At 42.8% G+C, this 12,920-nt stretch overlaps 1 pseudogene; it reads left to right on the top strand.

Moving 5' to 3' along the window:
* Nucleotides 1-134: 134 nt before the first annotated feature.
* Nucleotides 135-9,593, top strand: LOC142850682 (putative E3 ubiquitin-protein ligase UBR7; annotated as a pseudogene).
* The last annotated feature ends 3,327 nt before the right edge of the window (nucleotides 9,594-12,920 follow it).

The raw sequence follows: 12,920 nt of genomic DNA, 5'->3' as shown, positions 1-12,920 counted from the left end.
TACCCAGCTCTAGAGAAGGCTGCAGAGACCAAGGACACAGCTCCATAGGAGAGCTCTTGCCTGGCATGCAGTCTCGAGTTCAACCCTACACACAAACAAACCGAGCGACATGCTACTCAGGTCTGTTAGGCATCATGGTCACACTTCCTGAGCTTCTAGCTACAGTCATCCTCACTGTGAGGGCAACAGGATAGTCACAACATCATATTAGCCGTGGTTGAAATCAAAGCTGCTCCAAAGCTATGTTCCTAAAAGAATTGGAATTTTAAAACACAGACCTAAAATTTCTTTAAAAAAATACCTGCCGCCGGGCGGTGGTGGCGCACGCCTTTAATCCCAGCACTTGGGAGGCAGAGGCAGGCGGATCTCTGTGAGTTCGAGACCAGCCTGGTCTACAAGAGCTAGTTCCAGGACAGGCTCCAAAACCACAGAGAAACCCTGTCTCGAAAAACCAAAAAAAAAAAAAAATACCTGCCACAGGTAAGATTTTTAAAAATGAATTTCAAGCTGGTTATGGTGGACTATGTGTGTAATCTCAGTCCGTGCAGTACTTGGAGGGTGGAGGCACAAGGGTTCAAGATTAGCTCGGACCACATGGACCCAGCCTCAAAAACAAAACAGAAAAAAAAAAGCAAAATATGTAAAGTCTCAACCATCACAAATTTATCATTTTATCTCTGAGTGACCAATCAGTTCCTTAGCAATCTACTTCAATGTCCAGTTATTTGCGCATGTGCCCAAAGGATGTTCCATTCGGCTACAAGTACACTTGTTCAACCATGTTCATTGCCACTCTATTCATAATAGCCAGAAACTGGAAGCAGCCTAGCTGTCCCTCAATTGAGGATTGGGTAAAGTAAATGTGTTACATTTACACAATAGAGTATTACCGAGCTGTTAAAAAATGACATCATGAAATTTGGAGGTAAGTGGATGGATCTAGATAAAATCATCCTGAATGAGGTAACCCAGATGCAGAAAGACAAATATGGTATGTATTCACTCGTATATTATCCATTGAATAAATGATAGCCAAGCCACAATCCATAGACCCAGAGAGGTTAGGCATATAGGAAGGATCTAGAGGACACATAGATCTCCCTCGGAGAGGAAATAAAATAGATTTTTTTTGGTGGGGTAAACTGAGGGTGCAGGAGCAACAGGAGCCAGAGGATCAGATGGGGAAGGTTATGGGAGATAGGGTTGAGGGAAAGAATTTGGGGAGAAACAGCTGGAATTGAGGGGCATTTAGGGATGATCTGAAAACTTAGCACAGTGGAAACTTCATAAAATTAGGAAGGTGATCCTAAAGATATCTCCTAATAACAGGGGCTATGGAGTCTCAACTAGCTACCTCTTGTCACCAAATGAGGCTTCTGGTAGTGGGACTAGGTTGCATCTAGTTGAGTTGCTAACCAAGGAAGTCTCGCAGAAATTCCCAAATAATCCAGGCTGTTGCTAAGACAATAGATTGCTCTCTTCATACTGACAGCTGGGCCACATTACTGAGGACAATACCCACAACTCAGTGAGGACAACTCATGAACATGGAGAAGTTGAGCTGGTGCCTATTAGAACCTTCACCCCCGTTTTAGTGCCGTTGTTATTGGGAGGTATTCGGCAGGCTAACAAAGGAGAAACAAACACCAACCCAGTTACAAAACCTTTAACTTACAATCTGTACGCCTGCAAGATGTGCTAGGGCAACAATGGCACAGAATGTATAGGAGAAACCAATCACTGTCTCGTTTAATTTAAAGCCCACTCCACAAGACAGAGCCCATACCCACCCTGACCTGTGTGACCAAAAACCAAAGACAAGGTAGTACAGAGACTCAGGGTAAAACCTAACACCACTTCTCTAAAAACTCACTTTGTGGACCAGGCTGGCCTCAGATTCGCAGAGATCCACCTGCCTCTGCCTCCTGCATGCTGGAATTAAAAGTGTGCGCCACCACTCTTGTTCACGCTTTTAGTGGGAGGGGGCGTGTGTGTCACAGCGAGCAGGCACAGGGCAGAGAAGAAACCGTTTAACTCAGTTCTCTCCTGTGATGTCTGTCACTCCAGCTCCAGAGGATCCAACGTGTTCTTCTGGCCTCCAAAGTCCCCCCTCTCCCCCTGCCGCACACACGCATGCACACACACACAGACACACACATGAGTACGTTCCAGGACAGCCAGTGCTATGCAGAGAAACCCTGTCTCGGAAAGCAGGAAAAAAAAGGACACTATCCAACCTGTTGAGCTGCCTGCAGGCTGGGTTCCCAGCTTGTGTAAGCGGCTACCCGCTGGAGGAATAGGCTCTGCTAACTGTCTGAGTCATTTCTGCTTCTCTAAGTAACGCTCACTCACATGCCTGAGAGTAACTCCGATAGGACTCATGGCCCCCCAAGTTGAACTTTGGTGGTATCCACTCTTTGGTCTGTAGTGGGCTCCCCATCTGGGATGAGTAGATTTGTGTGTGGAAAAATCTTGTCATACAAGATCATATCGATTCTTGAAAATAGTTTAGATGTGGTGATTTACCAGAGCCCAGGAAATGAAGAGCATGGGTCACACTCTGTCACCATCTTTAGGCATGCTGAGTTATGCTATTAAGGTATGCAGTTTTAATGTTGTTCCATACTACCTATCAAGATAAACTTCATTCCCTTTATTTTAAAAGGTCTGTATGTAAGTTTGATTTTGTATGTGTTTTAATTTGTTTTCAATTAGAGGATTTTCTTGAATTTAAAACCAAATGCAGCCAGGTGGTGGTGGCGCACGCCTTTAATCCCAGCACTCGGGAGGCAGAGGCAGGTGAATCTCTGTGAATTTGAGGCCAGCCTGGTCTAGAAGAGCTAGTTCCAGGACAGGAACCAAAAGCCACGGAGAAACCCTGTATCGAAAAATCCTAAATAAATAAACAAATAAATAAATAAATAAAATAAAACCAAATGCATGCCAGGTGTTATGCCGAATGCCTTTAATCCCAGGACTAGGGAGTCAGAGGTTGGTGGATCTTATAAGCCAGCCTGGTCTACACGGTGAGACCCTATCTTAGTACTAAAAACTAAATTAATTTAAATGTGTTTATAGAGTCTCTAAGCCATGACTTAATATGAAATACTGCTCAACCTAGCCTACCACTCCCTGGAACCCTGTTAGCCACACAAGCCAGGAACTTTCTTATCAGCATTAGTGTGGATCCTAATCGTGTGATGGGCAAGAAAAGTGTGTGTTCAGGCGTTAGCACCAAGCATAGGCAGCAACAGGCATTAGCATCAAGGACATCCTGGAAGTCATAACAGTTATGACTTTCTTAGTTTACAGATCCTGGAACAACATATTACATTCTTGAAAAGTGTTCGATTCCAGGAAAATGACACATTATGCCATTTTCTAGGTGTTACTTTAAAAAATAACAATTTGTGGAAGCTTCTCCCAGCATGAAAACAAACCAATCATAGTGGAGTAATATCATTTCCCTTCAAGGTCAGTGACTTTCCTACATATCAGATCTCTAGTGTGGTGTTTACAATTTGCCACTATTATATTTTGGAGGGGGGTGGTAGGGTATCACTGTAGAGGGCTTGCCTAAAAATTATAGAAAGTATAGATTGTAAAGAAAGATTAGGGAGCTAAGAAAAGGAAAGGAAGAGATTGATTCCTGATTCACCCAGATGTAAACAAGCTTTTTCTGCCATACCTTCCCCATCATATTGGACTGGAGCCCCTTAGACCATAAGCCCAAATTAATCCTTCCTCTGTCCAGTCATCTGATGGTGGTTGCTACATCTTCTTATCAGCCTGGGAGGGATGTAACCCGATAAACTGTGGTACTGTGCCCTCCAGCAGGGACCCAATGGTATCACCACACCCAGTGAAGAGCAAGCCTGTAATACCTGCATGACGCCGGAGGGAGACGAACCAGCCAGAATTTGGCTAGTCTGCAGGTATGCCATGAAGCCATAAACTACTTGAACTATAGGCAAAAATGAAATTTTCACTGTAATTGTGGAATCAGCAAGTTAAGCAATTTAAAAAGATTAAATCAAAGGTAAATTCTTGCCATAAATACAATGACAACTTTTTTGGGGGTTATACTGCTTTTGTCAGAGGCCTTATCCTGATCCTGAGATGAGGTTCTAGATGATTCAGTATGTGGTCTGTAAAGACCAGTTCCATATCAGGTATCTTGGTGCCACGCCCCCTGAGTGCGTGGATTTCCAAGAGACAGTGTGCCAGGCTCATGTGAAGGGCTGTTCTTTCCCATCAGCTTCCTCTACCCAGCTGGCAGTCACGGGAATATCTGCTGAAGGTGGCGGGCTGCTGCGGTATGTTGACAGGACGGATGATCAAGTCTGAAAACGGAGCTCACCAAGCTAACACCCTAAAAGAGAATGTTTCAGGAGATGGAAGAAATGTTGGCAAGAAAGTTAAAGCTGCGCAGAACAATGAGCCTGTACCAGCTCTAGTTCTGAGTCGGGGCACCTGATACTGTTTAAGAACAACAACAACAACAACAACAACAACAAACCCAAAAAACAAAACAACAAAACAAACAAACAAACAAAAAACCCGCCAAAATGAATTTTTAGGAGCCGCCAGCGAAGCTGTTTGTAAAGAAACATGCTGCCACCTAGTGGCCCTGAACTGGCGCAGCACGCTTTGTACCTGCTAAGACTGACAGAAAGACCGACAGTTTTGGCATTTGAGAACAAAGGCAAGAGTGATCAGGCAGCGACAGAAGGGACCCTTTAATGGGAACCCTTAGCAGCAAAAAGGCCCCATTAAGGGCAGCTCATTTGTGAATGACTTGCAGACTGAGCTTAGACTTTCTGGAGAGACTTGGTGGTGAAGGCACGACTGTTAAGAGAGAGGACAATCTCAGAAGAGCTTGTCCATTTCCCCTTTCCAGGGGTATCTATGTTGTTTCTCTTAGGGCTCACTTTGTTACTTAACTTCTCTGGGGTCATGGTATCATGTACTATACATGCAGACATAGGTGTGTACGTGAGCCCCAAGCTGCTGGATTCAGTTTTAGTTCCCAGCGCATACAGAGGACTGCAAATCTCTACTCTTTCTGTGAGTTTGCCCCCAAATAAATAAACCTGTGTTATACTCCATTCTGGGCTAGTGTGGAACTATTTTACATGGCAACAAACATTTATGGAAAAATATCAATAAAGTACTGGCAAACCAAATCCAAGAACACATCAAAAAATCATCCACCGGCCGGGTGGTGGTGGCGCACGCCTTTAATCCCAGCACTCGGGAGGCAGAGGCAGGTGGATCTCTGATCTACAGACCTAGTTCCAGGACAGGCTCCAAAACCACAGAGAAATCCTATCTCGAAAAACCAAAAAAAAAAAAAAAAAAAAAAAAACCAAACAAACAAACAAAAAAAAAAAAAACCAAAATCATCCACCATGACCAAGTTGGCTTCAGCCCAGAGTTGGTTCGACATATGAAAATCTGTCAATGAAATTCACCATATAAACAAACTGAAGAAAAAAAACCCCACATGATCATCTCATTAGATGCTGAAAAACCTTCAACAAAATACAACATCCCTTCATGATAAAGTTCTTGGAGATAGAAAGGATACAAGAAACATACCTAAACATAATAAAGGCAATATACAGCAAGCCAACAGCCAACATCAAACTAAATGGAGAGAAACTCCCAGCAATCCTACTGAAATCAGGAACAAGACAAGACCAAGACCACAGACTGAATCATCTAGAACCCCATCTCAGGATCAGGATAAGGCCCTTGACAAAAGCAGTATAACCCCAAAAAGTTGTCATTGTACTTATGGCAAGAATTTACCTTTGATTTATGGAGAAATAATCTGCTTTTTAAATTGTTTAACTTGCTGATTCCATAATCAGCAGGTATTTCAATAAGGACATTCCCCATGTTTAAATTCCAGTCCCCCAAATTAGACCATTTAACACCCCATTTTTTTTTTAAAAAAAGCATTGAACATCATAGAACAAAGAACAATACCAAAAAAGATCTCTGGTGTTGAATGTCTCCTATCAGCAAGTACAACACCTGGTATCGCAAGGACTGCTCATTCACTTTTTGTTTTTTATTTTTTAATTGATTTTTATTGAGCTCTATATTTTTCTCTGCTCCCCTCCCTGTCTCTCCCCTCCCTTTTCAGCCCTCCCCCAAGGTACCCGTGCTCCCAATTTACTCAGGAGATTTTGTCTTTTTCTACTTCTCATGTAGATTAGATCTATGTATGTCTCTTTTAGACAACAACCTCATTGTTGTCTAGGTTCTCTGGGATTGTGGTTTGTAGGCTGGCTTTCTTTGCTTTATGTTTAAAAACCACCTATGAGTGAGTACATGTGATAATTGTCTTTCTGTGTCTAGGTTACCTCACTCAAAATAATGTTTCCTAGCTCCATCCATTTTCCTGCAAGATTCAAGCTGTCATTATTTTTTTCTGCTGTGTAGTATTCCATTGTGTAAATGTACCACATTTTCCTCATCCATTCTTCGGTTGAGGGGCATTTAGATTGTTTCCAGGTTCTGGTTATGACAAACAATGCTTCTGTGAACAGAGTAGGGCACATGTCCTTGTGGCACGATTGAGCATCCTTTGGATATATAACTAAAAGTGGTATTAATGGGTCTTGAGGTAGGTTGTTTCCTAATTTTCTGAGAAATCGCCACACTGACATCCAAAGGGGCTGTACCAGCTTGCAGTCCCACCAGCAATGCAGAAGTGTTCCCTTTTCCCCACAACCTCTCCAGCATAAGTTGTCATCAGTGTTTTTGATCTTGGCCATTCTTACAGGTGTAAGATGGAATCTCAGAGTTGTTTTGATTTGCATTTCTCTGATGACTAAGGATGTTGAACATATCCTTAAGTGTCTTTCAGCCATTTTAGATTCCTCTGTTGAGAGTTCTCTGTTTAGGTCTGTACTCCATTTGTTTTGGGGGGGGGGGATTATGTGATCTTTTAGTGTCCAATGTCTTGAGTTCTTTGTGTATTTTAGATATCAGCCCTCTGTCTGTTGTGGGGTTAGTGAAGATCTTTTCCCATCCTGTAGGCTGTCATTTTGTCTTGTTGACCATGTCCTTTGCTTTACAGAAGCTTTTCAGTTTCAGGAGGTCCCATTTATTAATTGCTTCTCTCAGTGTCTGTGCTGCTGGGTTATATTTAGGAAGTGGTTCCCTGTGCCAACGCGTTCAAGTTAATTTCCCACTTTCTCTTCTATAATGGTCAGTGTGGCTGGCTTTATGTTGAAGTCTTTGATCAAAGAAAAGTTGACCTCAAGGGTGACCTAGGCCACACACACACACTACTCCAGAAAAGTTGGACCCACCTTAGCACCAAGAGGTGGTTATCTAAAGAGTATTATGAGGGCAATGGCCATAAGGTGACATCAATCATAGCCTGGAAAGTTCCTGACTAGCAAGTATCCTGGGCCCAGCTTAAATTTGAGGGTATAGAGACCACATCCTCTCTTCATAAGGCCCAGGAAAATATTAATCACAAGGCATCCAGGACCATACCATGGACTTAAACAAGAAACGGGCTCCTTTTAATGACTAAACCACACCACTATGCCTTAATATCAAGAACGGATAGATTGCACCTGGCCTTTTCCTGCATCTTCCCCAGGCCAGATCCTGCTCACCAAAAATCTTGAATTCAAACGCAAGGTTTCCTAAACTGATGATTGACAGCTAAAGGATATGAATGCATGCTAAGAAACCTGAATTAGTTTAATTTCAGGTGTGTGTAGTACTCACAGCTCTTCATGAAACCCAGAAGATCTAGTGGATGACAATATCATCTGTAAGCAGAGATTGCGCTTTCATTTCCCAGCTGCCCAGACCCTAGCCTCCCTGTGTTCACCTCAGCTCTCAATCTGACTTGATTAGAAACATCAAGCAGCCCCGTGGCTTAAGAATATGATGCCCAGGAAGCAAACATAGTTGTAGTGCAAACGTGCGCTGGAAACCCCTGAATCCCTGCTTCAGTGGCACGTTCACTGCCCGTACACTCTGCACATGCTTGCTTCAACTCTCACCAGATTTTATCTGGAAGAACCTGGAATTGTACCCTGATCTCTATGCTACTCTGCCTAATACAGTTCTGCAGACTTATAATATTACATTATTATTTGTTCTTCATCTCAAGCCCTAGAACTGTGTATTTCGTTTTCAATCAATTTAATAATCTTCATCTACTGCCGTGATTTATCCTAAAATGCTTATTTTGGCCCCTTTGTTCCTAAGAGAGGATTTCCAAATCTTCAGCTTGAACTTCTTGCAGAAGGCCCCCAGAGGAAAATAATGGGATATGTGTCCTATGAAGGAGGAAATGGGAAAATTTGTCTGACTTTAACTGTGAGTGGGGTGGGGGTCATTAGAGAGGCAGGGTCACAAAGAAAGAGATTCAGTCCAGGTATAGGTGGCACCAAGAGAATCTGAGTTATACTAATGCTTTGGGCTACAGCCACAATTTATTCTACAATATTTCAACAACCCTCATATTTTATTTTCGTGATATCACCAAGGCCTGTTTGAATAATGTAGCTGACAATAAGAAGTGACTGGTAATGTGCCAACCATTCTTCCAGGAACAAGATTCATGGCTATACCGTGCTCAGTTGGCCATAGACTTACACAAAGAACTACCTGGACCATAGTCCTCTTAAATATGGATGAGGCTTTGCCTTCTCATCCCCCATGAAAACTGCATTCACTTTAGTTCTATCACTGGGAACAAACCCTACAATGAAAACTGTGTCTTGAGATGTTCACACTTCTCAATTCGAGAATGAACGGAACACAAAAGGAAGAAAATTCTGAGACGTTTTATCCAAGGGACGAGAAGTGAGGTCGGTGAGGACACAGCCATGTTGGAGGGAAATGTGTACCAAGCGGCTGGGGTGCAAATGCCTGGGGTACAGAGAAGGAGAGGGGAGGCGAGTGAAGGAGAACAACTGGAGAAGAGAAAGAATCAGATTGTAAAAGATGGCGCAGGAGGTGGGGGATTCAACCATAAAAATTTAGCATCAAGAGAGCAACAAAATTATTTCATAAGCCCTAGTCACACAATAGAAAGGAACATCAGAAAAGCGAGTCTCGCTGGCTTCCTGATAGGACACCGGAGTCTTAAATGGTTCCTCTCACCCTTTCTGGAGCTGGCACTGAGGTAGCTAAATGCAAACCCTTTGTAACTCAACTCCAAAGGATTCTGACATTTATTTGGTATAAATAGCAGCAAATAACAAAAATAACAACTCTTCATCACATGGAAAATTGGATGGGGTCTTAAATATCTCAAAATGATCTTGAAACCCAGGTAGAAGACCCCGTTCATTAGAGGGACCGGCATATAGAGACACAACAAATAAACGTCTTCAAGGAGACGCAGGCGACCTGTCCCAGGGATCCAATGTTCAGCACCGGCACCAGTGTCTCACCACCATAAGCCTCTGCTTGCAGGATTCACACTGTCCTAAACTGCCCCCCAGGTCTCCTGTCCTGCGACTCGAAGAGAACAGCCAAGCGCCTCTGAATTCCGGGAAGGCTGTGAGTTGTGCGGCTGCGTGAAGGAGAGGCAGACACTGCTCTAGGGAGTGAAGAGGGCTGGAATGGCAGGAGCACTGAGGTGAGAGCAAAGACACATTAATTAACTTGTCAGGCCCTGCCTCTCAGATAAGACGGATGCAATAGATGCTTGCATAATGAAGTGTGGCTTCCCAGGAGCGCCATGCGTCACTTCTGTCATGTTCTTTTGTGGTTTGGAGGAACATCGGAATTAAATCCATTTTTGACAAACAACAAAAAAACCACAATTGTTTAAATTCAGTTTACAATAGCAAGTGTTCCACAACAGCCTTAAATATGCATGTATGCAAATTTACCTGTAATACGTTTGAAATATTGGCAGTCAGGAGGGCATAGGATATAAGAACACATTTTTATTAACATGAAATTATCTAGCAAGATTTATTGAATACCAAAAAATTAAAAGTTCAGATTTATGTAAATCAGTGTTCACATGAATTCATTGTAAATTGTGTGGGTTTTACACCAAGTAAGCCTATTAATGAAGATTTGATATGTAGTATTAGAACAATAATTAAATACAATTTTATGTTTATATTTATTAAAATTTTTGTCTTAGTTTGAGTTTCTATTGCTGTGAAGAGACACCATGACCATGGAAATTCTTATAAAGGAAAATATTTAATTGGGGCTGGCTTACAGTTCAGAGGGAAGCATGGAGACATGCAGGCAGATGTGGTGCTGGAGAAGGAGCTGAGAGTTCTCTTCTGGATCTGCAGGCAGCAGGCAGGAAGGAGAGACACTGGGCCTCTTCTGAGCATATGAAACCTCGAAGCCCACACCCAGTGACACACTTTCTCCAACAAGGCCACACCTCCTAACAGCACCACTCTTAGGTGATCAAGCATTTAAATATGTGAATCTATGAGGTCTATTTTGATTCAAACCACCACAAATTTCATAAAATCATCTTTTATGCTCTTCAGATAAAATCATGCCGTCGTCCCTTAGCATAGATTCACTTTGCTCCCACAATGAATGACAGCTGTCTGTTGTACACATTTGCCATCTTCCTCTGCTGTAGGTCGGAAGTCCAAACTGGATTTTACGGGGCTGAAATCAAGGGCTACAACCTCTCTGAGGGCTTTAGGGAAGAGTCCGGTCCGTTTTACTTCTAGCTTCCGGTTAATTAATATTCCGCTGTTTATTTGGGGGGGGGGTTCCGAGACAGGATTTCTCTGTAGCTTTGGTGCCGGTCCCGGAACTAGCTCTTGTAGACCAGGCTGGCCTCGAACTCCCAGAGATCCGCCTGCCTCTGCCTCCCGAGTGCTGGGATTAGAGGCATGCGCCACCACCGCCCGGCAATATTCCGTTGTTTAAATGCACCATTTTATCTTTCGTCCATTGATGGACATCTAGGATGTTTCTAATTTCTGGCTATTATGAGTAGAGCAGCAGCAAACATGGGTGAGTAGGTTTCTGTGATAGGCTGTAGAGTCCTTTGGGTACATGCCCAAGAGTGGTATTGCTGGATCTTGAGGTAGATCTATTACCAGCTTCCTGAGAAACTGCTATACTGATTTCCACAGTGGCTGTTCAAGTTTGCACCCCTACCACCAATCGATGAGTGTTCCCTTACTTCACATTCTCTCAAGCATTAAATATCTGTTTTGTTTTTTGAAACAGGGTTTCTCTGTGTAACAGCCCTGGTTGTCCTGGAACTTGCTTTGAAGACCAGGCTGGTCCTAAACTCACTGAGATCTGCCTGCCTCTTCCTCCTAAGTGCTGGGATTAAGTTCATGTGCTACCACAGCCCATCTCCAACTCCTTTCAGCTGAGTTGACTGCAGCACGCTTCTTTCTTCTGAACTGGTTTCTCCCCCTATTAGCGGTTTTCCTTGACAGGTAGCCTGTGACTCTGACATCTTCAACATCTCGGGGTCTCCAACACAACCCAGGCTTCACCTAACAACTTCACACAATGGTTTCTCAAAGCCTCCTTTCAGAGATACCCCTGATACATGTCTTGCCTCAGCAGCTTTCCTTAGTCACAGAGGGAAATTCCATTACTTTGCATCTTGTAATGTGGGTTCTCCTCCTTTCTTTTGATTTACTGGTCTAGATGATTTGTTCCTTGGGTTTTCTTGCAGGTGTCTAAACTGTTCAGTTTGAAGTTTTCCTTCCAGTATTTTTTCTGTAGAACCGGATTTGTAGACAGACACTGCTTAAATTTAGTTTTATCGTGAAATATTTTTCTTTCTCATATATTGTTGTAGGGTTAAGCCAGCCCCTTAGGGGGCGGGCTTGCCTCAGGTGAATGTTTACTTATAAATCAGGCGCGTGGGAGCCCACGCACCCCTTTTCCTGCTTCCTGTGCTCCGTGGGAACCTCAGTTCTGTAAGTTTATTTCTTCATTAAAGCTGTATATATTTCTTTACAAACTGCCTGCATTTATTTACGCTGCTACATATTGTGATTGAAAGTTTTGCTGGTATAGTGCTCTGAGCTGGCTGGTATCTTTGGTTTCTTTGAGGTTTTAGAGTATCCATCCAGGTCCTTTTGGCTTTTAAGGTCCTTATTGAGAAGCTAGGTGTGAAGACCAGGGTGAATCCTCAAAAAACTAAAATATCCTACCATATAACCAAGCTATACCAAAGGACTTGACATCCTATTCCATAGATACTTGCTCAGCCATGTCCATTGCTGCTCTCTTCACAATAGCTAAGAAAAGGAAAACAACCTGGCTACACAAGATCGATCCAGGGTACAAGATAAATAATGAAAATGAGGCATATGTACATTATGAAATACTATTCAGCTGCAAAGAAGAATGAAATAATAAACTTTGCAAGTAAATGAATGGAACTAGAAAAGACCATATTGAATAAGGTAACCCAGACCCAGAAAGGCAAATGTTGTATCTTCTTTCTCGCTGGAAGCCCCGAGCTTCAAATCTATAGATGTGAATCCATAGCCTGCAATAAATACAGAGACCAGGAAAGTAAAATGGGACCACTGCTTGGATTAGGGGGTTGGGGATCAGTAAAGATGGGGATAGCATTGATCTGAAAGGGAGGCTCTTTAGGAAGGAGGGGAAGGGAAGTGAATACAGGAGGGAGGTGGGGAAATAACAATGAAGTCCGAAAAAGTCATAATGAACCACACTATTAAGTATTTACCATATATATACACACATACATACTACACACAATTCTGTGTATAAATGTTCATATATAGCTTAATGACTTTTCTCATTTAAGTTGATGATGTCAAGAAGATCTCCTCAACTCCACCTGCTCTCTCCTTCTCTATCTGCTTGGAACTCCTACCTTGCCCTACTCTGTGCTGTAATAGGCCCAAAGCAGCTTCTTTATTAGCCAATGGTATTCATAG

Source organism: Microtus pennsylvanicus, chromosome 5 (genome assembly GCF_037038515.1).
Source record: "Microtus pennsylvanicus isolate mMicPen1 chromosome 5, mMicPen1.hap1, whole genome shotgun sequence".
NCBI classification, from domain to species: domain Eukaryota; kingdom Metazoa; phylum Chordata; class Mammalia; order Rodentia; family Cricetidae; genus Microtus; species Microtus pennsylvanicus.
The sequence above is the reverse complement of the archived record's forward strand: the minus strand, read 5'-3'. Positions and strand labels throughout refer to the sequence as shown.